At 43.3% G+C, this 26,378-nt stretch overlaps 1 protein-coding gene across 14 annotated transcripts in view; it reads left to right on the top strand.

Moving 5' to 3' along the window:
• The window catches only part of EXOC7 (exocyst complex component 7), a 945,568-nt gene that overhangs the window by 754,491 nt on the left and 164,699 nt on the right, over positions 1-26,378 (top strand). The window lies entirely within an intron of this gene.

Below are 26,378 nucleotides of genomic sequence, written 5' to 3' on the forward strand. Positions count from 1 at the left end.
TTTTAAAGACAAGGAAACAAGTACAGCATTCTCCAGGACAGACTTCCATGCCTAAGAAACAGATGCTCAAAATGGCCGAAGACCTAATTACTTTGATCAGGGGTTCCCATCCCCCCCATGATAAGAGGCCTAGGCAAGACACTGAATATGATTCCTCTGATCAGGTTTCCATTTCCTCTGACTCCTCTTCAGAACAGGGATACTCTATTCCTCCCTATGAGGATTCTGATGCTGAAGAATCTATTCCTTCAGCTTCTCCTCCTGAGGATTACTCCTTTGGGGAAAACCCTGCATACCATGAGGGAGCATTTCCACTGGGTGAGCCAAGATTACTCAGATTCTAAGAAAAGGCTCAGAGACTTTCTTTTACTACCTCAGCACAGACCTCTTGCTGTTCGATCTGTTCTAGACATTGTAGATGATGTTTTTTCAGAGTCCGGCCTGTCTCCTGACTCTTTACCTCCTGCACCTGTTAGGCCAGACAGATACTACAGGGTTCCAGATTCTCATAAATTTCTATATAAAAACCCTGCTGCTGACCCAGAAACTATTTCTCAGGGTCCCAAAGGGGTCAAGGCTGCTACTGCAAAAAACCCTGTCCCCTCAGATAGAGATTCAAGGGCACTGGACAGATGGGGGAAAAAGTTTACACTTCTGCTACCTTGGCTGTAAGGGCTCTAAATTGTCAGTTTCATATGCTTAAATATCAGCAATACTTAATGTCTCTGCTTAAACAGAAAATGTTCAAATTCTGAATGTTCTGAGAACAAGGAAATGCATGATTTATTGCATGCAGCTGAACAAGTGGGAAAGCATACTTTGCAATGTAGTTATGATTCACTGGAGGCCTCTTGCAGGGCCGCTGAAACAGGTTCTATCATTAGAAGGCATGCTTGGTTAAAGGAACAGTCTCTGCCTGATCATGTTAAAGCAAAATTATTGGATGCTCCATTACAGCATGATACTTTGTTTGGTGTTAAGGAAAGTGGAGGATAAAGCTAAATCTATGCAGACAGTAAAGGATTTCTTACAGGTACAGCCACCCAGATTTAGCAGGAACTGGCCTTCTAAGAATTGGTCCTTTCCCATGTCAGACAAGCCACAAAGAGGCAGATACAGACGCCCTAGAGGCAGACAACAGCCCCAGGGCTCATACAGGCCCAAACAATGGGGTGCTTCTACTTCCAAAAGCGGAGAAGACAAATCACAGCCGTTTAGGAAACAGTCCCAATGACTTCCCTCTGCCAATGCCAAGCATTTATCTTTTGGCAGCACCCTTAGGGGGAAAGCTAGCACTTTTTTCACAAAATTGGCACATGATCACCCAGGACAAATGGGTCTTAAATATAGTCTCTCAGGGCTACAGGTTCCACTTTCACACCCTTCCAAAGGCAAAAGGTATGCCAGACCTGCCACACAATCAATGGGCAGAGGCACAAAAACAAGTTTCATCTCTCATGGACATGAGGACTATTCAGCCAGTGCCACAACAAGAGCAGGGACAAGGATTTTACTCAAGACTTTTCTTAGTACCAAGAACGGACAAAGCATGGAGACCAATTCTGGACCTGTCTATTCTAAATACTTTTCTGGATGCTCCAAAATTCAAAATGTTGACTCTGCAGCAGCTTCTGCCCATGCTGGGCAAGAAGGCTTGGCTTGTAACTTTGGACCTCAAAGAGGCATACCTGCATGTCCCAATCAGACAATCTTGCAGAATGTACCTCAGATTCATAGCTGGCTCAATGCACTACCAATTCTCTGCACTGCCCTTTGGCTTATCTACTGCGCCCAGGGTCTTCTCAAAATGCCTTGGCACCAGTAATTGCATTTTGCAGACAAAGAGGAATTCAAATATATCCCTACTTGGACGACTGCCTTATTCAAGCATAGACCACGGACATTCTACTAAAGCATCTGGCGTTTGTAAAAAGATTATTAATTTGCCTAGGGTACACAGTAAACGAAAATAAATCAAAACTAGTACCCTCTCAAGATATAATATTCCTGGGTACAAGCTTAAATACAACTGCCCAGATGGCTTATCTCATGCCAGACAAACAAAGGCAACTGACTTCTTACTTCAAAAGCATGGCAACAAAGACCCAGTTATCTGCAAGAAAAATTCTGCAGGCTCTGGGCTACATGGCATCCTGCATTCTGCTAATTCCATATGCAAGACTGCATATGAGGAAACTACAGTGGTATCTAAAAAGTGTTTGGACTCAACATTGCCACAGCCTGGAATCATTAATTTCACTCATTCCCTGCCTGCAACAGGAGTTTTGATGGTGGGCACAGGCCTGTCACCACAACAAGGGACAGCCATTCACTTTACCCACAGCCAGGCAAACACTAACAACAGATGCATCAGGTTATGCCTGGGGGGGCCCACATGGCAGGAAAATGTATTCAGGGCACATGGCCCGCAAATCAAAGGCATCTTCACATCAATCAGAAAAGAGATGCTAGCTGTACAAAATGCCCTGACCAGCCTTCAAGGACCAACTTCATCCAGGACAGCTGCTGATAAAGATGGACAACACCACAGTCATGTGGTACATAAACAAGCAGGGGGGCACACATTCCTACCCCCTCTGCAGCCAAGCCATGATTTTGTGGAACACCGCATTGACTTACAAGTACACCTGCAAGCACAATTCCTGCCAGGAAAAACAAATGCTCCGGCAGACGAACTAAGCAGAAACTTCATGGATCCCCGCGAGTGGAAACTAGATCCACAAATCTTCAACATGATAACAAGGAAATGGGGATGCCCAGACATAGATCTTTTTGCCTCCCCTCACAACTGCCAACTTCAGAGATTCTGCACAAGGACTTATCACAAACAAGCATGGAAAGTGGATGCTTTGTCATTCAGCTGGAACAACCTTACAGTATATGCCTTTCCTCCACTACCTCTCCTCCCCAAGGTACTCCCAATGGCCAGACAAGAGAAGCCACAAATTATACTTATTGCCCCGGATTGGCCACGCCAATACTGGTACCCAATCCTAAGGAGCTTGTCTCAAGGCCCAGCCTGGACATTGCCTCAAATTCCTCATTTACTGACCCAACAAAACAATCAGATCCTGCACAGCCAACTCAGAACCCTAAATCTAGCTGCATGGCGGATAGTGTAACCATTCAGAATACACCTTTCTCTAAAGCGGTTATGGATGTTAATTTGGAGGCCAGGAGGCCCAGCACCAGAAAATTGTCTGCAGAAAAATGGAAGAGATTCTGTGCTTGGAACCAGGCACAAGGAATTGACACGCTTGCTCCAAATATTCCTCAGATTTTACAATATCTAACTGAGATGCTGGACAAAGGCCTATCCTTCTCATCAATTAAGATCCATGCCTCTGCCATTTCAGCTCATTACAATACGGAACCACCTATTTTTTTGCATCCATTGCTTAGGCATTACCTCAGGGGGGCCAAAAACATAAGAACCTCCAAGGAGAGCAGCAATACCTGCATGGGACCTCAATTTTGTCTTGGAAAAACTCACACTGCTTCCTTTTGAGCCAGCCAATACAGCTGAGATTAAATTCTTATCATGGAAAACAGCTCTGCTCTTAGCAATAACTTCAGCAAGAAGAGTCTCAGAGTTACAGGCATTAATGACTATGGAACCTTTTATTATCTTCCATCTGGACAGGGTTTCTCTAAGGACAAACCCAACATTTATGCCTAAGGTGGTGTCCAGTGTGGCTCTTAACCGAACCATTCATTTGCCTACTTTTTACCCAAACCCACAGAATAAAGGGGAGAGGCTTCTGCATTCGTTGGACATACACAAACAGCTACGCTTCTACTTGGACAAAACTAAGGCTTTCAGAAAGACTGAGCAACTTTTAGTGGCATATGCTGCAGGATCACAAGGAAAGGCTATCTCAAAGCAGACTATTTCAAAATGGATAGGACACTGCATTCGTTTCTGCTATTCACAACATGGCAAATCAGTGCCTAAGGGCATTAGACCTCATTCTACCAGGGCAGCAGCCACCTCAGCAGCCTTCCTCAGAGGAGTACTAACCAAGGATATTTTGCAGGCTGCAACTTGGACTTCAGTGCACACTTTTACTAAGCACTACCACTTACCTCTTTACTCTAAATCCAGAGCGTGCTTTGCCACTGCAGTTCTGCAGGACCTTATAGCCACTCCTAATTCTATTTAGACCCAGCCGCCCAACCTCAGCTTTGGGATTCAACCCAAGTGTAATGACTGCAACAGTGAAACACGATGAACATAGTACAGTTGTGTACCTACCATAAATGTAGATGTTCGAGTGTATTCACTGTTGCAGTCCAGGTTACCCACCTATCATCCCCCTTTCTTTGCTGGGACTTATCTGTACTTCTCTATTCTGTACAACCTATGTGGTGTATTTGTTTGTAGATGAAGGTATTGTTTATTTTAGTGCATGCTTTTTTAAGCAATGTTTTTTTAGCCTACCCTTTTGGGGCCACCTGACATCTGGGGCAAGAAAAATGGAAGAAAATGGCGTTGGCTACATCTTTTATACCCCTGGCGCACTGACGTCAGGGAAGAGGTGACAGCAACTGATGCCAGACCAGGACTTTGGAATTCAGGCCGACTGCGGGTAGCCTGCCAGCAGGATAAACCAAGTGTAATGACTGCAACAGTGAATACACTCGAACATCTACATTTATGGTAGGTACACAACTGTACTATCTTAAAACCCTCAGCCTAACCCTTTGAGTTAGTGAACTCTCCCTTAGCCAATCTATCCGTTTACCCACCTCTTTCCCTTCGTCATAGAATGACAGTGAGAGAGTGCTCCATTCCCTTGATGTTCACAGGCAACTGAGGTTTTATCTGGACAAGACCGATCAGCTCTTTGTATCTGTTCACTCCAGGGCCCTGAGGAAAGCTGTATCCAAACAGACGATATTCTCCTGGATATGCAAAACCGTTGCTTCTGTTACTCTTTCTATGGTAGAGAATTACCCCACACTGTTAAAGCACACTCTACTAGGGCAGTGGTCTTTTCAGGGGCCTTTTTCAAAGGCCTAGACATGGCCACTATCCTAGAGGCAGCCACAAGGTCCTCTGTACATACCTTCACCAAGCATTATAAATTGGACAACATCTCCAGAGCCAAGGCAGGATTTGCAAGAGCCATCCTCCATGGTTTCCCGGAGACTGCTATTTCTTCCTCCACCTTTTGTCCTGGTTGAGTTGTGGTACTCTCCCACATGTGAGAATACTGCAACATGTGAATAGAAGGACATAGAGTGTAAAATCTTACCATAACTGTAGATGTCCTTATCTTCCATGTTGCAGTATTCCTTCCCTCCCTCCTACCCCCCTTTATAACCTTTTCCCTGTCTGAATGGCATCCTTCCTGTTTTCTTTAAACTGTGTCCTAGTGGGCAGTCAGTTCTGAGTTCTGTGCGTGTGGACTTCACATTTATGGCCCACGGTTTATGGCCCTGCATGTGACGTTCCACACACCTGACACCAACCAGGCTTAAGCTTTGGCATAGGACCCGGACGTTCGGATCGCCTGAGGCAGAGGATCCCACAAGTGAGAATACTGCAACATGGAAGAGAAGGACATCTGTGGTTATGGTAAGACTTTACACAGCTAATCTTTCCTCACAAAAAATGCACAACCTTTGCAACATGTCCTATGCAGATTGCCTCAAAAACCCTGTAACTATCAGACTGTTGAGTGGTGGTGTACATCTGGCTTACAGGCCATCACAGGATCCCATTCTGATGAACCTCTAGCATATCTGCAAAACAAATAGCATTAGAACTACCTGATCCAGAATTTTAAACCTTGCTTGCAACATAAATAAGACATGTTGGAGGGATAGGTATGTGTCTCAGAGAATAGATTTTTCTCTGTGACAGGCTTCTTATCCATGCAAAGCAGAGTTCTTCCCTGACGCTGTTCAAGTGTATGGAAGAAGTTACCATTACTGATCAAAGAAAGTACTACTTTGACTACTTTTAAGGATAGTATTGATATCTGAATGTGCAGATGCAAATGTACACAAGTATTATGTACAGATCTGCTCAGTTTGAGAGGTCAGCACTAGTACTTAGTAAGCACCTGCTTAATTATGGAAGCAGGTACTTTTAAGTATGTCTCTTAGGCATGTTATGGGCATTGTGATAGTTTGCCTACTACTGGCCCTATGTTTCCAGTGTTTTTTTCAACATTGCCTAACTAGTCATGACTGTACTGTAATAACTGTAGGCATGACTGTACTGTAATAACTGTGGATGAAATAACTGAATGACGCTGTCCATCAGTTGGCTACTAAGGTCCTAGATACCATGGGTTTATTGATATTTTGAGGGGGATTTTAAAATATTTTTTTCAAGCTGTTGATTCAATGATGGACTGAACACAAATCATAAGAAAGAAAAGACAAGGGAGCCATTAGCACCCTCTCTGACCTTTGCTCCCCCAGTTCCTCATAATCATAGTCTAGCCAGCTATCTTCATTACCTTTTCCTTTCTTTATTACATTTTTGTCTTGCTCTTCATCTTTTTCCTGCACTCTTTCAACACATCATAACTTGACAAGAGTGCATTTTAACAGCTATGAGGAAGTAATTGAAATAAGCCACGGGTATGGGACTATTAGACTTTCAGAATCCACCATGTTCTACATACTCTGATGTGCATTTTAGAGTCTTTAAACAACCTTTTCATCCAATGAAGGTCTGAACAAAAATCATGATTAAGGAAAGAGATTCATTCTTATTACTCTTCAACTTTGTTTTTTCCTGCATCTTTCAGTACACACTAACTTGCTGAGAATGCACTACCATAACTGTGGACGAAATAAGTGAATTATATCTGGGGTCTGGGGGCCTCCAGGCCCCTGAAAAACATGGAGGTATAGATGCTGTGTGGGACATTTTTTTAACACCTTTATTGAATTATCACTTGTAACATAGGCACATTTACATTTATATAAAAGTCATCAAATGTATTAAGTTAAAATTAACAAACATTATGCTTCACGTATATTGCTGTATATCATGTAACCTAAGCAAAATTATATAAATTATTCAATTCCTGCCCCTTTTTTAAACAAGAAACATTTTTATTAAACCACCACCTTATGACATAAGCAATCATGCATTTAAAGTAATGAAAACAAACCACACCAACACAATTCTAGTTGCAAGCATTTTGCATCACAAACCATACTGACACACTCCCAGTTGCAAACATTATGCATCATTTATAATCTATCCAATCATTTTCAGTCAAACATTACATAGCTCATTTAAGTCCTGCCTTCTTTTAAACCTCATTCCTCCGTTGTATGTATTGTTCCCACAATTCCTATTTTTTCCTATATAGTTTGCTTCCACCTTTTTCTAAAGATCTCAGTTCCAGTTGTTTTATGTCTGTTACTATATTTGCTACTTCTAATATAGTTAGTTTAGATTCTGATTTCCATTTTCTAGTAATTGTTTTTGGCAGCCACCATAATTATAGACTGCAAGGCCTTATCATGTGTAGGCAATTCCAATTCTGTGTCACAGCTCAGAAAGATCATCTCCCCCGTCACACCAATCTGCCCACCCAGCATCTCCAACAGAGCATTCTGCAGGGAACCCTTAAAGTCTGCCAACTCACCGCATTCCCAGAAAATATGTTCCCAATTACCTCTTTCTTCCTTGTCAGACTTCCAACATTTGCTCTTTACCTGAGGAAAATTTTTCTGGAGTCTACATGGGGTCTAAGACATCTGTGTAAACATTTCCAAGCAAATGTCCTAAATCTTCTAGTTTTGTTGCATATTTGGAAGGCATACATATATCCTCCCATTGTTTCTTTGTGACTTGCTTATCCAGTCTCTCTTCCCAATCCTTTCTAACCTCCTCTGACTGATTGTTACAGTTATCATGCAATATTTTATATGCTGTACTAATTGTGCTTTCTTTTTAATGGCAGCTTCTAGTTTAGATTCTACCAAAAACTCTGCCAGTGCTGGTCTTTCGTTTACGACCCCCCCCTATTTATTTCTCTCTGCGTTTGCTCTGATACCAATCCTTGATAGGGAAGGCAATCTCTAACCTGCAGTCCAAATAAATTCTTGGCATCTTCCCATTCTATCATCTGTCCCTCTCTAGTTATTTTTTCTTCTGTGGGATATTTTAGATCTTTTCTCCCAACATTTATATCCAGTGATGGCCTATACAAAAATCACGAGTAAAGAAAGAAATTCATTTTTTTTCTTTCAAAGAAAATAATATATTGTATCAAAGGATTAATGATCAAAGCTAACAAAACAGCAGTTCACCATAAATTGAGAAGACAAATGCTTGTAGGAATACATAAATCATATAAAAGAATATTGTCTTCCTACCTCCCTAAAAAGATAAGTCACTTTCTGCATAACCATCTGGTGTAAAATTGCAGTGGAATGAAGGCAGAAATGCCCATAATCATATATTTCAAGCTGCTGCTGTCAAAAGTTTATATAGCAAATTCTGACACCACTAACCCAAAGTGGCAGCACACTTCTGTATACCTCTCTGATGTCAGACAGCATGAAACTGAAAAAACAAATAGGACATAATTAATATATTTCATCATGCTGCTGAAAGATACAGCATGCTTCCTTACCACAGCCCTAAAATGATTGCTACTTGTATACATATGTGATGATTGAATGTGAAGAAAGTAGAAAAAAACAATAAAGATCACCATAATGTATGCCAGCTATTTGCTTCTAGACAGTACACTGACCCTAGACAAACTATATATTGATGTTTTGTGTACACTACTGACATTTGACAAAACAGAAAAATAATCAGTACACCATCTCCTACTCAAGCTGTAACAACCTTCTATGCAAACATTTGTTTGTGAAGAAAATTATTAAAATAGAAGGTACACCATTCCCAGTCCCTCAAACAAGCTGCAGTGATCTTGTGTGTATGTCAGAGCAGCTCACATTTTAAACTAAGTGGGATTAAGGACAGAGGGTTGCTATTATGCCTGTGTCAAAATCAACTTAGCCTGAGATGTGGGGGTCTGCTAGGCTATCAGAAGCTCAGTGCATCTGGAGGATGTCCTTCTATTTAATGTTCCAGTATTCTTTACATATGGGTTATATTCCACCCATCAATCCAACATCTGGCCTGTATACAAGAGCTTTATAGCTACTGCCTGTACGTGGGATGTCGCATGAAGGTACTGACAATGTCAGTCATAAAGGGACTTCTGCACATAACATCCTCAGAAATATTTCAGCCCCATTCATAAAGGTGGACTCCTATACATGGTCTGTGGTCGGATTCCTTTGCTCCGCTTCCAGCTTCAGATAAGTACCCCATTGGGAATTTATTTTTTTTGTGACTGCCATTTGCTGTTGCTCATGTCATCCAGGAAAGGCAAGTGTAGGTGTGGAAGGCAGATTTCACATAAGGATAATCACAAGCTTTGTCTGTTTTGCTTGGGGCCTAGTCACGATCACCGTTCCTGTTCCATTTGCCAAGCCTTCGATTCTAAGACTTTGCAAAGCTGCCCTTCTGTCTTAAACCTTTATCTTGAAAATCAGAGACTCAAATGTCTGGCTAGGGATGCAATGGAGGGTTCCAGGTGTCCTTCTGATGAGTCGAATTTAAAGCGGAAGGTAAGCAAGCTAAGACCTGAATCCTCTTCCGCTGCATCTGCTTCCTCCGATGTTCCCCTTGAGGTCAGTGAAGACCCGATGGTATGGTTGGAGGTCAGGTCCTGGAGAAGCCCATTAAAAAGAAACCAAAAACTAAGCACCCAAATGTTCCTTTCACTCCTCAATCAGATTAGGATGCCTTTTCACAGGGTCTTAAGGCCCTGATGGCTCTTCTTCCATCCATATCCCAGCGTTCACTTCTTTTTCAGTGCTGGCCTCTGGGTCTCAGGCTGTCTCCTGTGTGCAGGCTTCGCAGTCACAGGTCCTTGAAACTAACTCTGAAGAGTCCTGTTCTGATGAAAACTCCCTGGCATACTCCACCTAGATTCCTTCCCCTCTGGAATATGCTTCTCCTGAGGAGGAGTCTAATGGGGGAGGTTCCTCTATAGAAGAACTTTCTTTGGGGGAAACTATTAATAAGATGAGGGAGTTTTTTAAATGGGATTCCTCCCAAATTTCAAAAGCACATAAACGTTACTATGAGCTTCTTCAAATGGAAGCCCCTGCACCCTCTGCAATTCCACCTATTCTTCTTGCTTTCTTGGATGCTTTTGCTTCCACTTCTAAAACCCTGATTCCCAAGCCCCTGCTCCCAAGAGACCTGACAGATTTTATAAGGTCCCTGATGACTGCAGGTTTTTTATAAATGCCCCTCTTCAGATCCAGCTGTGGTCTCTATTGTCTCTAAGAAGCCTTCTCATTTGTCTCCTGCTAAGCTGGTTTCCTCTGATAAGGAGCGCAGGATATTGGAAAGGCTAGTAAAAAAAGTATATACTTTGTCTACCTTAGCTGTTAAGGGTATTAATTACCAGGCACACATGTCTAGGTACTCTCTTGCTTTGCTTTCTCGGGTATCTTAGGCTTAACTCAGAGGTTAAGTCTCAGGTTCTCAATCTGCTGTCTGCATCTTCACAGGTACCTAGGCATTCCATTAGGTGCAGCTATAATGCAGTGGAGGTATCTGCCAGGTCTGCGACCTCTGCAGCTGTTCTTCAAAGACATTCATGGTTAAAGCTCCACTCATTACCTGATGACATAAAGGCCAAACTGCTTGATGCTTCTTTAGATAATTCTGCCCTTTTTGGTTCAGCTGCTGCAGAACTTTTCAATCTTTGCAGGAAAAAGTAAAGCAGCTCCAAGACTTAACACTTGCTTGTTTCCCCATTCCCCAAAGTCCATAGGAATTTTCCTGCCAAGCCTTCATCAGAAGACCTGTTTGATCCTCCTCATCTGTTGCTTCTGGATCTAGGTCTAAGAAATCTTCTAGGAGAGCTCCTCCATCAAAATCTGTTGCTCGTGCAACTCCTCAGCAGCCCTTTCAAGCCAAACCTAGTTCTTTGTGACAACCAAGTCACTCTTCCAAGTCATACACTTCTGTCTCTTCGCCTCTCTCTCCCCCTTTCAGCCTGGATGGAGATCACTCAGGAGTCCTGCGTCCTTTCCATCATCCAAAAAGGGTTACTGTATGACTTGGAAGACTCTACCACCATTCCTAAGAATCCCTTAACCCCCTTCCTGTCAACTTCATCTCTTTCCTCAGTTACTAGCGCATCTCTTCCACCAAGGCACAATCCAGTTTGTTTCTCCAGAACAAAAAGGAAAGGGATTTTACTCCAGGAAGTTTCTTGCCTCCAAGAAAAGATGGTCCTTGGAGGTCTATCCTAGATCTCTTCCCATTTAAACACCTTCCTGAAAGTGCCTTTTTTCAGATGCGGCAGTACTAACTCTTTTTCCTCTGGTTCCTCCACACTCCACCTTGGCATCTCTGAATCTCAAGGATGCTTACCTGCATATCCCAGTTCACCCTTTGTACAGGAAATTCTTACATTTCTCAGTGGGTTCTATACACTTTCAGTTCTTTGCCTTGACTTTTTATCTTTGAACTGCTCCAAGGGTTTTCACCAAGTGCTTGGCTCCAGCCATTGCCTTCCTGTGGATTTGAGGGGTTCAGGTTTACCCCTATCTAGACAACCTTTTTTTTCTGCCAACAGTCCAGATTAACCAAGTTTAAACCTCCAACTAGCCATTCCCTTTATTCAGAGTTTAGGATTCACTATAAATTTCCAAAAATCCAGTCTTACCCCTACTCAGGACCTCATTTTTTTGACTGCAGTTTCAGGACAAATTTGATGATGGTTTTCCTTTCCTCAGACATGTAGCCTTACAGTCTGCATGGAGGCCCTTCTGCCTCTTCCATCTATCTCGACCAGAGAATTTAAGATTGCTAGGATTTATGGCTTCCACGATTCCCATGCTGCCTTTTGCAAAGCTGCACATGAAGTTTGAGTGGTTTCTGAAGACAGCTTGTTCTCAGCATGCCCATCCTTTGGATGTCTTGATCCCTCATCTCCCTTGCCTGAAAACAAACCTCCTTTGGTGGATCCACCAGCTGTCTCATAATCCAGGCCTTCCTCTTCTCATGCCCCAGCCTTCTCAGAAGCTCTTAACAGATGCCTCAGATTTAAGTTGGGGAGCAACCTTTGCTTTCACCAAGGTTCAGGATCTTTGGCCCTCTGCTCAACAGAGGGAGCACATTAGCATCCAGGAGATGAGAGCCCTGATTCTGGCCTTGCATACTTTTCACCCTCTTTTCTTACCAGGTCCTCTCAAGATTCTTACAGATAATACCATCGTCCTCTGGTAAATAAACAAGCAAGGCAGGACCAAATCTTACCATCTCTGTCATCCAAACCTCCAAGCATGTGAGCTGGCTATGCAATACAAAGTAATTCTGCATGCTGTATAGCTTCCTTCAGCTCAGAATTCAGTGGCAGATGCATTAAGCAGATCTGTATCACAATCCCATGAGTGGATGCTTCACAGGGATGTGTTCCTGGATCTAGTTCACCGGTGAGGTACTCCACAAGTGGATCTCTTTGCCTCCCCTCAGAACAGACAATTTCCTGTTTTTTTGTGCCAGGGTCCCTCACCCTCAGGCTTGGAAGGTAGATGCCATCTCTTTCTCATGGAAGGGGATGTTTCTTTATGCATTCCCCCCTTCCCCCTCATTCGGAAAGTCCTGCTGAAAATTAAACAGTACAAACCAAAAATCTTGCTGGTGACCCTTTTTGGCCAAGACAGCACTGGTTCCCTCTTCTGCAGTTAGCCAGGGGCCATCACCACAAGTTTCCTCACAGGTTAGACTTACTCACACAGGACAAACGATCCTTGATCCACCCACATCTATCAACTCAACAGTTGACTCTCTGGGTGATCAACATCTGATTCCTTTCCGGCATCTGTTCTCACAGGACTTGCTTAAGGTTTTGCAGGAGGCCAGGAAACACAATATTAGGAAATGTTATATTTCCAAATGGAAAAGATTTTCTGTTTTGTACCAGAAAAGAAATCTAGCCCTGCTTTCTGTGACATTCCAATAGTGCATTCTTACCTGTGTGAATTGCTTAACAGTGGTCTTTCTCATTCCTCAGTGAAAGTCCACTGCTGTGCTCTGTATGCTTGTTTGCCATTGACACCTCCATTAGCTTCTAGGCTGGAGGTTAAACGTTTCCTTAAAGGCGTCCTACATATGAAACCTCCCAGGAAACCAGTGCCCTCCCCCTTGGGATCTCAACTGTGTCATAGAGAAGCTTACCCAGCCTCCCTTGGAACCAGCTGCTTCTGTCTCTCTAAAGTTTTGCACTTGGAAAACAGTGCTTCTGGTAGCCTTGTCTGCTGCTAGAATGGTTTCTGAGATTCAGGCTTTGATATCTTCCCCTCCTTTCTTGGTACTCCACAAGGATAGAGTATCTTTGAGAACTAACCCATCTTTCATGCCTAAAGTGGTGAATGAGTTGTCTCTTAATCAGTCCATTCAACTGCCCACTTTTTTTCCTTCACCACAATCCTCTAGTGAAAGGATTTTACATTCCTTAGATGTGCATAAGCAACTCAGATTTTACCTAGACAAAACAAAATCCATTATGAAGTCGGACCAACTTTGTGTCTTTTCATCTCAGGTCCCTGGGGTTACCTGTTTCCAAACAAACTATTTCTTCTTGGATTTCTAAAGTTATTGTGTTTCACTATGACTTTCATGAGAAACCTTTACCATCCTCTGTCAGAACTCACTCTACCAGATCTATTGCCTCATCAGGTGCTTTCTTTAGATGTCTGGATGCCCATTCCATTTTGGAGGCTGCTACTTGGTTATCTCTTCATACTTTTACTAAACATTGCAAGTTGGATGCTAGCTCTAGATCCAGGCAGTGGCGGCTGGTGACTTCAAATCAAAGGGGGGCTGCAGGAGACAGCTGAATGGGTGGGGTTAATTGGGAATGGGTGTGACCAACTAGAAAGGGGAGGAGCCATGCTCAAAACCACAAAAACTGTAACTTTAATTAAATACGCTGCCCTGTGTGCCAAACCATCATTATGAGAGTCCAGTAAAGACAAAATGAAGTGTAGAAGAAAAAAAATATTTCAATGCATTGGCTGCATGACAGCTTACTTAATATCAAGATGGAAACAAAAAGATTGTGAGGCATGAAAAAATAAATTACTTTTTAAATACATTACTGGAATGCCAGTCAAGTTTAAGAAAAACAAGCAGCACTCAACTCAAACCACCTCTTCTTGCACTGCAGTTCTAATTATAATTTATATTCAGCTTTATTAAAGTACCAAGTAACATGCTGAAAGTAGCAATCTCTGTGATACCCCTACTTGTAAAAATGTTTATCCAAAAAAGACCTGCTGCCTGACAACAACTATCTACTTGTTTCATGGGGAAAACATGATCAAAGTAAAAAATGAAAAGCAAACAAGAAACAAGCTCAACATGCATTGCTTAAAGGATTACTGCACAGGTTATGGACCACACGATAGATTGACATTGTTTAGTTTGCAGGTAAAGCCTGCAAAGATTACTGCAAGTCTCCAACAAATGTAATGAGCTTCTTAAAATAATGTAATGCTGTCCTTTATTACAAATACTGTCATATGCATTTCAATACCCAAGGCTTATACGTTATCTAGTTATGTAAGTATTCTCTGCATGGCAACAACGGAAAGGCTTTCAGTGTTGGCAGTTCTTTTAACAGTATGCTTATTAAAACTTACTTGCATCTTACGAGCTTACCTGATGGTCATGAAAGCATTGCTACTTAAACACAGAGCAACAGGCACTTTCTGAATAATAATAAGCATAAATCAACAGTATAAAAATATGACAGAAACCAGAACATTCTGCCGAATCAAGGACAGATGAAAAGCCACTGTAATACTGGTGTCTACCTTGGATGGGGGATACTCTGCACATTTGCACTGCATAACTGCTCCTTGCCTTGTTTGGACACATCCAGAGTCACTACATGGGGGAGTGGGGTGCAACAAGTATGTCACAATTTCAAATGTCTCTGGCTGACTGTGATGGCCTTGACACATTTGTCATACCTCTCAAACTCAGAGCAAGAAATCTGGACAAAGCCATACATAGAAGTGGGACAAAGACCCAAAAATAAGGACAATTTTTAAATATTGCTCTTATAAACTTAGAAAGATAATAGTAGGTCTTGCATTAGTATGAACTTTTTGAAGGGTATGAAATCTGAAACTGAAATGTCTGCCATTATTTTCTAACTTCAGTCTTTAATGATTTGCCACTAATTTGCCATAAAAACACAATTTTATGAAAAATGTACCAAAAATGTGATGCAAAAATATAAAATAGCCACACAGTACAGCTGGGGACCTGTCAGAGAAGGGACATGTTTTAATATTAGTACTGCCGACATGAGCAGCTGACAAAATAAAAGAATCTACATGCATTTCTGAAATAAAAGTAATCTATTAACTCTGATTACAATTAATAAATAACTGTAATAAACCCTCCATGTTTTCTTCCAAAATTGCCATTTTGCGGAGGGATTATTAGGGGAAGAACAACATTTTGAGCCAAAATTGGAGACGTTTGAGAGGTTTGGTTATGCCTAATTTTATAAAGCAATTTATTTGCATGTACCTCTCAACCTGTTAATGCAGGAAATCTGGACAAAGCCAAATATATTGGGAGAACATGTAAACAGTACTAAAAATTGCTCTTGTATAAACTGAGACAGTTGATAGAATAACAGGTCTTGCTTTAGCATGCATTTTTCTGAAGGTTATGAAGTCTGAAACTGTGTCTGCATTATTTAGTGACTTCATTCCTAAATGATTTGCCAGAAAACCACAAATTGTATGAGGAACAAACCAAAAATAAGAAGCAAAAATCTTTCCATTCTGCAAAAATCTGGACAGTTGAGAGGTATAGTTCGGCCCGGGCTGTCTTTGAGTTTGCTGCCCTTCCCTCTTCACAAAATCATGGTCGAATGGAGCCTCCTCCCCCTGCAGCCATTCCAGTGAACCATTAGTTGGCTATTTCACCCCATTTACCATAAACACTAATGTGCATACCGCTTTACTTCTGCGATAATTTGGACTTCATTTGAAAGTTTTATTTTGCATTTTACAGTGCAAACACTAATAGATATCTGCTACACAAAGCAATGCAGTCTCACAGTGAAAAAAGACTTGGCATTAAAACTTCTCTGTCCTTGAAACTCACATTCATTGAAACAGCATTGAAATCCACATTCAAAGAAAATACATTTTGCCAGTGGGAGATAAAGATTAACTTTGGGTTTGGGCTGTTTTCAAATCACAGGCCCCTTGCACACGAAACATACACATGCTCATTCATACACCTTTCTGATTATAATACAGTATAGGTTTAGAGGGCATTTTAAATTTGTTTTGAAATTTTTCCAGTAAACAATGAAACAAAATGCATACACCAATAATGACAAAACTGCCCAATTCAGAACATTTCCAGCATAAAAGTCTACTCAAACTTCTACAGTCCATCAGTATCAGTACATATGCGCAATCTCTGGAGAAGTAAAAGTCATCTAAATAATTCCACATTAATGAGATCTGTAACTAATGAAGAGGTTGCTGCTAGCAAACGACTTTCTATTTCATTGTTTCATCTACAAATAAAGTGCCTGTTGCCCTTGAGGAATAAATTGCCTATCTTGCACTAAAAAAATATAAGCTAGTAATATTACAATAGGGAATGGATGGCAAACTGATAATAGGTTCATAGTTACTAGGTATCTTCACCAAAAAGGAGTGCAGCATCCACCCCCTTTGCAAAACAGTGCAGTATCAACAATGCATCTATCTAATGTGGCAGTAGAACCCCACAGCCTTCTGCATCAAAAGCAAGTACACTACCTGTTGTGCTATTAACAATGCAAGCAGACTCAGCGTAAGCAGCACTAAACTTTTGCTCCCCTGCAGCTCTCAGCTCCTTGTAAAATCTACTCACTCAGCTATATCTCTGAACTTTGCAGCACAAGAAATCTGGAAAAAGCAAAAATTTATTGGGGGGGGGACAAAAGCCCAAGGGACAAATTTTGAACATTGCTTGTATAATGTTGAAAGTTGCTAGAATAAAATGCTGTGTTACCACCATACATTTCACTGCCCAAGTCTTAAGCCCAGACACACACACATGCACACACTTTCAGTTCCCTACTGTGCCGAGAGAGAAGGCTCCAGTAACAGTCCCCATGAGTCCATCTGCAGTCCCACGCAGGCTCTGGTAACAGTTTCCTTATGAGAGCAGGCTCCGATGTCTTCCTGGGAAGGTTTTCCCCCATGAGAGCAGGCTCCAGCCTGCGGACATTGCAGTCCGGATGTCTTCCGTTCTGTGCGGTCGTCACAGAGATGGTCTTTCTTCCTATCCAGACTGCTGACAAAGCAGTCTGGAGTTCCCATTTTGTGAAACTCGCATGTGTGAGTTCCAGGAGAGTTCCCAATCTAAATCACGCATGCAGGAGTCATTCTGGGACTCGAGGGAAATGTTTTACTTGTTTTTCTTTCCATTTTTTATTTTTTTGTTTTCTTTCCACAGCTGGGGGGCTGCAGTCCTATAGCACGAGCCACCCCTGGATCCAGGACAAAGTTTGCTAGAGTAATTTTGCATTGATTTGTAGAAAATGTTTCTTTACTTTTTTCCTCTACCCCCTCCTCCTCCCTAGATTCCTTCTGAGCTTTTGCACTCTCTCATATGTAAAGAATACTGCAACATTGAAAAGAAGGACATAGAATAGTTGTGTAAAGTCTTACCACAACCATAGATGTCCTTCTCTTCTGTGTTGCAGTATTCTGTCGCACCTACCTTCCCCCTACAGCTTGTTTTCTCCTAGGATGACTACCTTTTTGTTTGGCCTTTGGACTCTTGTTCCTCATGGAGCCAGTTTATTCTGAGGATGGTATGTGCAGACATCCCTTTTATGACTGACGTCAGTACCTACATGCGACATCCCATGTACTGGCAGTGGGTATAAGCTTTTGTATACATGCCGGACTTTGGGTAGATGGGCAGAATACAACCCATATGTAAAGAATACTGCAACATACTGCAACATAGACGAGAAGGACATCTATGGTTATGGTAAGATCTTATATAACTATTCTTTATACAATGCATTTTATGCTTGTTTCTGAAAGATAACTGGGTAACTGTCTTAATGCTACCCAGAAGAATTATATATGTGTCCAGGAATATTGTCTTTGTCCCCATTAGGGGTGGTATGTTCATACTCACTCTTTAACCATATGTCCATAACCTCCTCACCTGTTGCCTCCAACAACAACCTGCCCTTTTACATACCTCACTCTTCAACCATTTCACCATTGTTTGGCTCTTTCATGTTTTCACTAACCAAGACACTAAAATGCAGTTGTAGCTCACTAAAAACTCCAAAGTCTTCCATCAGGCTAACACAGATAATCTTCATACTACTCCTGCAAGGAAGCATCTAACCCAACTCAGGACCACAGACCATTGAGAACATTGAATGTCCTTCTGTTCCCATGTTGCAGTATTCATAACCTTTGGGTTATCTTCTGCATAGCTACCCAAATGTCCGGCCAGTATACAACAGCTTTAGTCACTGCAAGGTATGTGGGACATCTGTCATTGGCCGTAGGGTACATGGACCATAAAAGTGATGTCTGCACGTACCTTCCTTCAGAACTTCTCTGCTGCCAGTCGAATGTCAGCTCTTCTTGTTGTCTCTGCCATTGGATCTTCAAATTTAAGTCCCGTTGGGGCTGTTTTCTTCTTCACGTTTTGGTTACTCCATGCCTGCTTAGGTTCATGTCATCCAGGAAAGGAAAGTGTAGGTCCAGACATCAGATCCCCCATAAGGACACCCACGACTTCTGCCTTTTCTGCCTAGGGCCAAACCACGACCATAAAACCTGTGTGATTTGTAAGGCCTTCATTCCTAAAACTCTCTGCAGCCATCTGCATACCGTAAACATCTACTTAGAAAACCAGCATCTTAAACGTCTAGCTCTGGTGATGGAAGGGCTGTCTGGTCAGTCCATCGAGCTACCAAAAAAGAAGGCCAAAGTTTCCAGACCTGAACCTACTGCTGAACCTCTTCCACCTGATGTTCCCCCTGTGGCAGACGTTCTCCTGGAGGCACGTGCAGAGCTGGCTGACTTGGGTATAGCTGGTACCATTTGGGAGGCCGCAGAACCTAGGGCTGAAAGCACATCCATGGAGGTCTTGCAGACACCAGGCACTGACAATGAGGGTGAACCTCAGCTTTCCAAGGACATCCAGACCAGTCCTACCACTCTTTAGAACAATCTGAACCTAGGCCCTCCTTAGGCCATACGCCCTCCAGGTCTACCTCTTCGTTAAAAAGGAAGCAAAAGACAAAACATGTCTCTCCTCCTTCAGAAAGCCTGCCTGATTGGCAAGCTCCCTCTCAAATAATGCCTTCATGGCCCTTAGGCCTTCTATGCCTGCTTCCCCTCTTGCTGCCCCTCCAGTTATATCAGTCCTAGGCCTCAGACTGAAGATCCTCTTCCTCTTGAAGCTGAGGACTCTTCAGATCCCTCTTCAGAGGGCTCCCTTTCCTGTACCTCTCAGATGCCTTCCCCTCTTGGGTATGCCTCCCCTAAGGAGGACTCTGTTGAGTCAGACTCTCCAGGAGAGAGGACTCCACCTTTGGTGAAACCATCTCTAAAATGAAAGAGTTTTTTAACTGGGATTCCACTGAAATGTCCGAGGTTCAAAAGAGGTGTTATGAACTCTTGCAAATGGACACTCCTTCACCTTCTTCCATTCCTCCAGTCTTACCAGCTTTATTGGATGCCTTCAATGCAGCTTCTAAAAACCCTAAATCCCAACCACCAGCCCCTAGAAGGCTTGATAGGTTTTATATGGTCTCAGAAGGGGCCACATTTCTGATTAAATGCCCTGTTGCAGACCCTGGCACTGTTTTCTCTCTGCAGACAAACCCTCCAGATTACTTCCATCCACCTCTGTCCTTCCCACTGAAAAAGACAGTAAGACCATGGAACGCATTGGCAAAAAAGTATACATCTCTGCCACTTTGGCTTTTAGGGTGGTTAACTACCAGACACACATGTCTAAGTATGCCTGGCCCTTTTGACTGATCTCCCAGACTGTCCTTCTAAGACTCAAATATCTAGCCTCATCTCCTGGTCCTCTCAAGTGAGAAGACACTTGCTCAGATGCAGCTATGACGCTGCAGAGGCCTCGGCCAGATTTGCAGCTTCTGGTTCAGTGCTTAGAAGATATTCTTGGTTGAGACTCCCCTTACCTGATGATACCAGGGCTAAACTTCTGGATGCACCCCTGGACAATTCTGCCCTTTTTGGAGCTAAAGTGTCAGAGATTTTCAAAACCCTTCAGCAAAAGGAGAAGGAATTACAAGACTTAAAACATTTGTGTCTCCAATCCCTAAATTCCATAGGAATTATCCCACCAAGACACCAGTTCATCAGGAAATATTCTGCTCCTACCCCTCATTCTAGGAGCAAAAAGAGCTCCAGGAAGCAGAAGCCTCCTTCCAGGCCTACTCCGACTGCAGTTCAAAAACCTCAATTTCAGAACAGGGCAGGTAGTCTATGATTACTTGCCTTCCTCTTCACCCCTCCAGATTCCATTCCCCTATCCCAAAGACTGTCTTATGTGGCAAAGCATTACCTTAGACAAGTGGGTCTTGTCTATTATAGAAAAGGGTTACTTCATGACTCTGTCATTCCTCCCTCCTTAAGAGGCATCCCACAGACACAGAAGGATCATCTCCCCCTTTTCCAAGGGAAAGGGCCTTTACTCCAAACTTTTCCTAGTTCCAAGGAAAGATGGCCTATGGAGACCCATCCTGGATCTCTCCCACCTCAACCTTTTTCAAGTACCCACTTTTTGTATGCTTATACTCCAGACTATTTCCCCCTGCTAATGCCTCAGGCATTTCTAGCCACTTTGGTCATCAAAGATGCATATCTACTTATCCCATAAGGCCCAACTACAGGAATCCTTGCATTTTCAGTTCTCTGCCTTGCTCTTTGGACTATCTGCTGCTCCAAGGGTATTCACCAAGTGTCTGGCTCCAGTGGTAGCCTTTTGCAGGGTCCAAGGGATTCAAAATTTTCCATGCCTGGATGACGACCTGATCCTGGCAGGTTGCTCCACTTCCCTACACATCCGTCTCCAAAAAGTCATCCTTGTCCTGCAGTCTCTGGGGTTCAACATCAATTTCCCCAGTCCAAAATAAACCCCTTCAGGACCAAGTTTTCCTGAAGTACAAAATAAGGATGGATGTTATGAGGGCATTCCTTCTACCCCAAAAGGTGGAAAGCCTGAAGCAGTACCTGCTGTCTGTCCTCCACACCACTGCTATGACAGCGCGAACCTGCTGTCTGTCCTCCACACCACTGCTATGACAGCGAGACAGTATCTCAGACTCCTATTACATATAGTCTCCACTATACCCATGTTGCCACTGGCAAGATTCCACATGAGAAGACTTGAGTGGTACCTGAAGTCTACATGGAATCAACTCTTCCACCCCTTGGACCACAACATTCCCTTCCTATCGTGCCTAAGGAAGGTGATCCTTTGGTGGTTGGATCAAGTCTCTCTCAACCCAGGACTTCCATTGCAACCCCTCACTCCAGTCCAGGAGATGTACATAGATGCCTCAGACCTGAGCTGGAGAGCTGCTATGGGCAGCTTGAAGGTGTAAGGCACAGGGACAGGTCCCTTCAAGCGGGAGCACATCAACATCAGAGAAATGAGAGCCATCATCCTTGCTCTGAGGGCCTTCCAACAGATTCTGAAGCAAAGCCCCATGAAGTTGTTCACAGACAACACTACAATTCTCTGGTATGTGAACAAACGGGGGAAACAAATCTTACTTGCTATGCAGACTTGCACTCCAGGCCTGGGAATTTGCAGCCCAGTATGGAGTCACCCTGCAGGCAGTCTATGTTCCCTCAGCTCAGAACACTCAGGCATACACCTTCAGCAGGACCATGTCACAATTCCATGAATGGATAGTAAAACAGGGATGTGTTCCTGGACATAGTCTGCAAGTGGAGTACACCACAGATAGATCTGTTTGTCTCCCCTCTGAACAGACAACTTCCACTCCTTTATACCAGGGCACCCAGCAACCTAGTGATGGGAAACAGGCATATTTTCTATCTCATGGAAGGGGATGTTTCTCTGTGCATTCCACCCTTCCCACTCCTGCAAAAAGTCCTGTTGAAAATTCAGCAGGACAAACCAAAAATCTTGTTGGTGACTCCCTTTTGGCCAAGACAGCATTGGTTCCTCCTCCTTCTGCATTTAGCCAGGGGGGCAGTCTTCACAAGTTACCTGACAGAGTGGACCCTCTCACACAGGGCCATCCATCCCCACTTGGAATCTCTGAACAATACCCTGTGGATGATAGAGTTTTGATCCGTTTCAGACGTCCTTACACTGAGGATGTGCTTAATGTCCTGCAGGGGGCCAGGAAACCCAATACTAGGAGATCTTATTTGACCAAATGGAAAACATTCTCCATTTGGTGTCTTTAAAGACAGCTAGACTCATTTCAAGGAGAGGTCCCTTTAATGCTGTCCTACCTGTGGGAATTGTTGCAAGCAGGGCTTGGATATTCTTTTGTTAAGGCCCACCTAGCTGTTATGTCAGCTTGTCTGCCTCTTGACCCTCTTCATGCCTCCTGACATCCAGTGAAGTTATTCCTTAAAGGGAGTACTGCACCTCAGACCTCCCAGGAGGCCACTTCCACCCCCATGGGACCTGAACTACATTTTAGAGAAGCTCATTGTTATTCCTTTTGAACCACCATCAAAAGGCTCTTTAAAATTTTGCACTTGGAAGACTGTGCTTATGGTGATACTGATATCAGCCAGGAGAGTGTCAGAGCTCCAGACCATCATGGCCACCCCACCTTTTCTAATCTTTCACAAGGATAGAGTGACCCTAAGGACCAACCCATCCTTCATGCCTAAAGGGATCAATGAGCTGTCCCTGAACCAAAGTATTCATCCCCCCACCTTTTTTCCACATCCCCAGAATTAACGAGAGAGTACTGCATTCCCTTGATGTTCACAGACAACTAAGATTCTACCTTGACAAGACCAAGTGTCTTGGGAGATCAGAGCAATTATTTGTCTCCTTTCACCCCAGAGCTCTGGGAAAAGTGGTGATAAAACAGACTATTTCTGCCTTCATTTCCAGGGCCATCTCCTTTTGTTACAACTACCATGGCAAACATCCATTAAAAAAGGAAAAAGTGATGTTGATCATTGAAATTGCTACACCCAGTGATTATAGTGCACAGAGAGACTCAAAAGTCATAAAATACCAAGATTAGCAGGCAGAAATGAGAGCAGTGTGGAAGTAAGATACCCAGACAATTCCGATAGTAGAGCAGCAGGTCTAATAAAAGAATTTACAGTCTTTCTTAGATATGTTACCATTACATGTAAACCCCCCCCCCATATGAAGGAGACAATTCTGGGCACATTGCAGGTGCTGAGCAGAGCACTCTTGGCTAACATCAAAGAGTGAAGCAATACTAATTTCATGAACTGTAATCATACTATGATTTGCTCTTTTTCTCTCTCTCTTTTTATTTTATTTATTTTGCATGTGATTGCTGAGATTGTGTAACTTGGTTGAATGTCCCCATTATTAGCAGAGGCAGCAATGTACTGATACAATGCAAAAATAGAACTTGTGGAGGTATCCACACCTCCAGGTTGGTGGCACAGCACGAAGCATCAGAGACTATCCATGTGCAACTAACAGTGGGTAAAACAGCCTTCCAGTTTATAGCCTGCTACAGACCACCCCCCCAAACCCAGGAACCCCACTCGGCCTTCCTGAGAACACTGGAAAATATGAAGGTCTCTCCAAACACCATTATATTGGGCGACTTCAGCTACCCAAACATAGACTGGGAGGATTACTCTAGCTCCAACACCCTAGCCCAAAGGTTCCTAGAATTTATAAACTCAAATGCTATGGAACAACTTGTTACCACTCCCACAAGAGGGGAAAACATACTGGACCTGATCATCACCAACATGGGGACTCTATGCTCCAGACCAGAAGTGTATCCCTCACTGGTAAGATCAGACCATAAACTAATCTCACTGGATATTCACATCCGACCCCACCCCTTGCCCAGAAAACCACAGTGAAAAACTTTTCTAAAGCAAATTTCACACTCCTCAAAACCGTGGTGGAATCCTTCAAAGCCCCCCGGGCCTGTGGAAAATACGGCCCAGACCACAGAATCCTTTATAAACGCATTCTATGAACACCTTCAGGAATGCATGGATCATGCAATCCCAAATAAAACCAAAACCCAATCCTCCAAAGGCAGACGTCCTGTCTGGTGGACCCCAGCCATAAACAAACTATACAATAGAAGGAGGAAGCTACTACATGATAGAGCAAAATCTCAAAAAGGGAAGGCATCTCTGATCAGTATTAGCAAAAAAACTACAGGCACTCATAAAATCGTCTAAGGCCAGCTTCGAGAGAAAAATTGCATAGGACACAAAGGATAATCACATGGCTTTCTTTAGTTATGTTAGGAACCTGGGTGGGAATTCCCAGATATGCTCAGAATTAGTCCAAAATGACAAAAATACACCAAACCCACAGACATTGCCAACATCCTAGCTGACAGGTTCAGCGCAAACTTCTCCCCCCCCCCACCAAAGGGGCAAATATCTATCCCAGCAGAGTGCTGCCCCCCTGACATCTCAGATGCTCGGGTAAGAGCCGCCCTCTCCAAAGCAAAAAACACAGCATCAATGGGACCAGACGGTGTCCCGGGCTGAGTCCTACATGAACTCCAAGAAGAGCTAAACCCAAACATAAAACTACTGTTCAATCTCAGCCTTACTACAGGATATGTACCCAAAGAGTGGCATACAGCAACAGTGGTCCCTCTCCACAAAGGTGGTGCCTCAACGGATCCTGGAAACTATCGCCCCATAAGCCTGACTAGCTCGGTCTGCAAAGCTATGGAAAGGATCATCATGGACCTCATAAATAAAGATATTGGGGACCTACAGACACTGGATCCAACCCAGTTCGGCTTTGTTAAGGGCAGATCCTGCCTCTTAAACCTGGTCGATTTCTTTGAAACAGTCACCAAGGCCATTGACGAGGGGAAGGTGGTCCACACAGCCTACCTGGACCTCGCAAAAGCCTTCGATACAATACCCCACTCGGGCATTATAGATAAGCTCACCAGCTTAAATATAAACCCCTATGTCGCTAGATGGGTTGCAAATTGGCTCAAGGACAGAACCCACATGGTTAGAATTGCTGGAGCCATGTCAGACTCCAAACCAGTTACAAGTGGCGTCCCACAAGGCTCAGTCCTGAGACCTCTCTTGTTCGGTATATATTCCTCGGAGGTACAGGCCAACACGGAAGGACTGTGGCTGACCAAGTTCGCAGATGACTGCAAACTGGGCACCATAATAGACTCTCCAGCCGACACAAGCATTCTCCAAAAGGGCCTCATAGAAACAGACAACTGGTGCCAGAGCCATGGCCTCAAGCTAAACACCAAAAAGTGTATAGTCATTCCCTTTGGCAAAAACAAAGTGCCCACAAATTACCACATAGGTGGTAATCCATTAAGTACAGAAGAAGTAATTAGGGACCTGGGGACCCAAGTTGATAGCAATCTCTCAATTGACAACCACGTGGCCAAAGTGGTTAGAAAAACATTTTATATAGCCCACCTAATCATGAAGGGATTCACATCTAGAGCAGGGGAGGTCATCGTGCCGCTTTACTCATCCCTCATCAGGCCCATAATTGAGTACAATGCCCCTTTTGGGATGTACCTTACCAGACACCTGCAGCAACTGGAAAGACCCCAAAAGTACCTCACCAAGAGGATCAAAGGGCTCAAACAGATGCCATATGCTGCCCAGTTAAAGAAACTCCAACTCTACTCAGTGGCATACTGCCTGCTCAGAGGCAATCTGTGCCTGACTTATAAAGCCATGTCCAACCCGGAATTAATGGACATGCTGCACCTCAGAAAATCCAAATCCCATCGAGCTACGCGCTCGAGAGACTTGAACCTCAGCATTGAAATAAATAGAACATGCTGGAGGGACAGATTCATAACCCAGAGGCTCCCTTCACTCTGGAATAAAATCCCAGTCCAGGTTAGGCAGAGTCCCTCATTGACTCTCTTCAAGAGGAATCTTGATGAGTGGATGGGAGGTCGTAGGTTTACCCCGGGTATCACTTCTGTGTCACTGTTAGACAGAGGCACAGTATACTAACCTCGAAAAAGGGCATAGCAAAATTAATTTAAAATGAG

Source organism: Protopterus annectens, chromosome 4.part0 (genome assembly GCF_019279795.1).
Source record: "Protopterus annectens isolate FY-2018-M chromosome 4.part0, PAN1.0, whole genome shotgun sequence".
In the NCBI taxonomy this organism is placed as follows: domain Eukaryota; kingdom Metazoa; phylum Chordata; order Ceratodontiformes; family Protopteridae; genus Protopterus; species Protopterus annectens.